Source organism: Palaemon carinicauda, chromosome 2 (genome assembly GCF_036898095.1).
Source record: "Palaemon carinicauda isolate YSFRI2023 chromosome 2, ASM3689809v2, whole genome shotgun sequence".
NCBI classification, from domain to species: Eukaryota; Metazoa; Arthropoda; class Malacostraca; order Decapoda; family Palaemonidae; genus Palaemon; species Palaemon carinicauda.
The window spans coordinates 26,765,804-26,770,803 of record NC_090726.1 but is presented as its reverse complement, the minus strand read 5'-3'; positions in this window follow the sequence as shown (position 1 = coordinate 26,770,803).

Sequence of the window (5,000 nt, the reverse complement as noted above, 5' to 3'; positions counted from 1 at the left end):
ATGTAGGACCTTATCCAAAGACCATGAGATGGGCTTTGGTGGTAGTGCAAGCCTAAGCCTTGCACATGACTTCGGAATATTATTAAAGATTTCATTCGACAAATCTACTTGAATGGCATACAGAAGAGGTCTAGTCAAGACAGATTTGCACATAGTTATCGTGTTGGCCGCCAGGCCTTGATTATGAAGGTGGACAAAGAAGGAGACAGAAATTCATAGAAATTTTTTTTCGGTCCTTTTGCTTTAACAAAAGCAACCCACTTTTTCCAAGAAGGATCATATTGTCTTCTCGTTGACTTAGACTTGTATTCTTCTAAGAATTCTATATTGCCTTTTGAGATCCCAAATCTTTTCCTAACCACTAGGGCAAGGAAATCATAAAATGAAGGGTTCGGGTTCTCCGTGATAAATCAAAGGCAATCAACTTCTGAACCCTCTGACATAGTCCTGGGTTCAAAACTAGGGCCAGCCTCAGCTTCAGTTTTTTTCACTAAAGAGGACAAATTGCTCCTGGGCTACTTGGGAGCCAATAGAGCTACTCCCCCTTGGCAGGATCTCAACATGTTGAGGACCTTCAGTAGGTGATTGGATAGGATGAACCAGGATATCTGAGTCCATCCCTTCTATACCAGAGACATGATGTCTGTTAACTTCACTAGAGGGTCCTCGTATGGGGCTACATATCGAGGTAGTTTCTTGAGGACGCTCATGATGAAGAGGTCGATTTGCAGTTCTGGGACTTGATCCCATCTGGTATGGAATAGGTCTGCGTCCGTGGACCATTCTAACCTTATCGGCTTAAGCCCAAATAGAGCATCCACTGTCACATTGTGGATCTATTGTATATGAACTGCTGACAGGTGCCATCCCTTTAAGTAAGGGATGGTTAACGTCACCTATATCGTATGAGACATTTTCTAGCATTGTCGCTTCGGTGTCCCAGATCAATCGAAGGAAGTCTGATCTGCATGGAGAGAGCTTCCCCACTCATGACAGGATCAACATGGTCTTGGGACTTTCGGACTTTAACCTTTGTTAGAGAAGCGATTAAGGAAAGACCTAAATTGGTCTTTTTAGATCTCTTCAAGAGTTTGATGCGTACTGGAGAGAGTTCAGAACTCCTCCTTGTTAGCGTCTTGGAAATCTGACTGATTAATCGAATCTCTTGACCAACCTTACAATCTCCTTTTATATTCCCATGGGAAAGGAGAGTTGGTGTGACCACAGACTTCAATGATTTTTCAGCCATTGAAACCTTTGAGCTGGAGAGAATTGAGACTTCTTGAGGCTTATCTTGTATCCGCGATGTTCCGGGAACCGGTTCATCTCCTTGGATGCTCATAGACCAGCCACTTTGGGTGCTGCCCACCCCAGCTTCTCGTCCAGGTACATTGGTGCCTGAACCATTTCTAGACTTGGTTTTTGCGTGACTAAGTCTGCCAATCCTATAAAGATATTTAGGACTGTGTTTAGTCCGACACGTATCTTTCCTAGGATATACGTTACCTTCTGTAACTTGAATCCTAGATAGGAGGGGATGGGGTGATTGACTGGAAGTTTCCAAGGGACATTTTTCAGGCCTGACAAGACTACAAACACCCCTTTTTGAAACAGGGTCCATATGTTCAGAAGGATTAACATTCTGAACTCGCTGTTTTATTTGAACTTGTTGAGTGGCAACAAGTCCAGAATGACTCTGAGATTTCTTGAGTCCTTCCCGTGAACACCAAAAAGCCTTCCCTGGAATACGATGGACTATTGTTTCCTTACCACCTGTATGCTCTAGAGCTCTTAGGTATACTCCTCCAGGAAGGTTTTGGATTGTAGGAGGAGTTAAGGAAATGATGGTGGAGACATTTCTACTTCCCCTCGTAGTCCCGTCTTGATTAGACCTTGGACCCAAGGATCGAAGGTCCAATGATCCTGAAGGAACCTCCCTCCTACCAGAAGAATCTCTATGCTTCGAATGATCAGTAAGATTAAATTTTTGACCACCTGCCTGTGGCATCGTGGTCGTTGCAGCTGCCTGATGTTGTTGAACAGCCCGAGGTATATTTCAGGACTTTCCCGTCTTCCTTTTAGGTTGGGGACCCACAACTATGAAAGACTTTCTCTTTGAAAGGATGCCCCACTTTTGGAGAAGACCTACGTTCTCCGTGGTGGCATTCTTAATCACTTCCCTAACTACCTCGTCTGGGAAGAGGTCTTTACCCCAGATGTTGGAAGATATTAGCTTCCTTGTTTCATGTTTCACTGTTGTGTCAGCGAACACAAACTCCCTACATGCTCTCCTAGCCTTCATAAAGGCGTAAAGGTCTTTCACTAAGGTAGCCATATGTATTTTGGCTAAGACCATGAGCATGTCTGGGGTACTTTGATGGAGTGAACACAACTCTATGTAGTTTTGTAGAGATAGGGAGGCTGCAAGTCTCTCCGTTGTCTCTTGTTCATTATACAAGAGAAACTCGGATAGTTTAGGGAGAACTTTGTTAAACTGTCGAATAGCAACATCCGCATCTAATCTTCCTACTGAAAAAGTTAAATGGACTTCCTTCCAGTCCTTCTCCTGTCTGGGAAAGGCTAGTGACAGAGGCGAGTGCAGGACATGGCCTACCTGCCTCCACTGCCTTGGCAACAGATTTAAATGCCTTCCCCATAAAGGGGAATGAAATTGAAGCAGGAGCAAGAAAGGAAGGGTGCCGGTTACCCAGTGTGAATACCTTCGACACCGAGTAACCAGCCTTTTTCAGGCTACTTGACAGAATAGCCTGTGCCTTATCATGGTCGAGAATCATGACTTCCTTCGAATTCGTTCCTTTTCTTGATTTTGGTTCATACTTCAGTCGAACAAAACAATTAGGAAAAGCGTCAAAGCTTGGCCAAAATTGGATTTTGTCCAAAGAAACTGCTCCCATCTTCTCCGAGATGTAGAGTTTGCTATTTAAAATCGTCATCAGCTCCGTAAACCTCCAGGGATTGGTTTTGGAGCATGTCGGGAGGTCTTGATCCATGGGTCATTTGTATGACCCTTGGGAAGCGACCAGTGGACCTTTACTAGCCTCTATCTTGCATTCTACTTCCTGCTTTTCATGTTGTTTGGGAAAGCTCTCTAATAGATTATTCACTTGGGCCCATAATAGGTCCGTTCCCTCTAATAGAGGGGTAGAAGATAAAGATGTCAACGTCAATGGCTCTAGAGCCAGCATAGGCGGAAACAATTCCGACACAACATTTTTCCCTTCTTCCCATGGGCACTTCCTGCCCTCCTTCCCAAAGGCTATCTGGCCGTCGGGAGATGTAATTGGTCCCTGGGGCACCACTATTTCCTTACTTGCCTTCGGAAATAGTAGCTTACGCATCCTATCATTAGGTAGGTAAGGTGCCGGAGAGATTTTCTGGAAGCGTCTCACCCAGTTGCGTAATTTGTCCCGAGCTGTATCCCTAATCTCTGTAGACTTGGGATTCTCGAAACCCTCGGACATTAAGGTCCGACATGCATTGCAAACCTGCGGGCTACAATAATGTAGGGATTCGGAAATAATATTGCAGTGGGCATGAAACCTGTAAGTATTATGACCGTAAAAACACTTAACTTACTCTTGATCTTGCAGAAGACTCCAGCACAAGTCATCTGGTGTTCCTTCTGTAAAGAAAGGAGAAAAGAATGAGTATATAATTGATTATCTCACTGATAATCAATATGCAAAAGTAATTTTCTAACAAATTAGCTTAGGACAGTAAGCTATAAAGGGATAGTAGGAGACACATACTTGTGTATCCTAGGCAAGCAACTGCTGTTACCTCCCCTCAGTGTTAGCTATAAGGAGATTCCTCTACCAAGGTAACTCAAACTAAAAGGTTTTTAACCCCTAGGGGTAGAAAAGTGTATAAGTCACTGTCCCTTTTTATTCCTAACACTGTGGGGTAAGGATGACTGATTCCTCAATCAGAATATTGAAGAAATACTATTCTTTCAATATAGGAGCGGTACTAGTAGAAGCTTGCCAAGGGTACCCAAGATATGTTAGAAATAACTACTGTATAATCATACTATAGTTTTCTATTTGCAGCATATGCTATGTTGCAAATTACTGGCTACTGTATAATTATATATAATATAGTTTAGCCAGCGTGCTGCCTTTGTGGCAAGCATCTGATGGCATGGTCCAGCTAGCATGACACCAACTGGACTAAGAAAAATAAAAGACATATTTGTGCATCCCACCCAACCTATTTGCTGTGACCTCCCTTAAAAAATTAAATCATAGAGTTTCTTGATCAGGGAGACTCAAGATAAGGGTTCTACCCTTTAAAGGTTAGGAGTGTAATACCCCAGCCCTTTAAATATTTAATATTGTAAGGTAATCTAAAAAACTGATTTTTTAATCAGAATATTGAAGAAGTTATATTCTTTCAATATAGGATTGGGCTCAGCAAATACCTGGGAAGGCATACCCTAGATATATTGGAAATAACTACTAGTATAATATATACAGTAGTTTTCTATCAGCAGTATATCTTATACTGCAAATATACTGACTACCTGTATAAACATATACTGTAGATCAGACTACATGTCGCCGGCATAGCTAGTTCATTCCGGCACATCCAGAATGATAGCTAAAAGAGAGAGAGAGATAGCATGGAGTGAAGGGTACCTATTACTGTGTATGTATACAGTAATTAAGGATGTAAAGTCTAATTTTACTGCCTTTCTCCAGAAATAAGGTTCAAATGGAAGGGGAGAATGTAACATTCAGGCTTCCATCCAGCCACAGTACTATTGCCGGCTAGGTCCTGGCGACACGCTGCCGGCAGGCTAGCCTCCGGCAGTACTAGTACAGTCAGCATGCTGCCGGCTGAGTCAGCACCAATCTGTGCCGGTCTGGCCGGCGGTACTCCGACAATAGAACTTTTGGCTAGCAGTTCAAGGGAGAACTGAAGAACCTTAGAGACAGAAGGGACTTCTCATTCACAGCCATCATGATTGCCGGCATCGT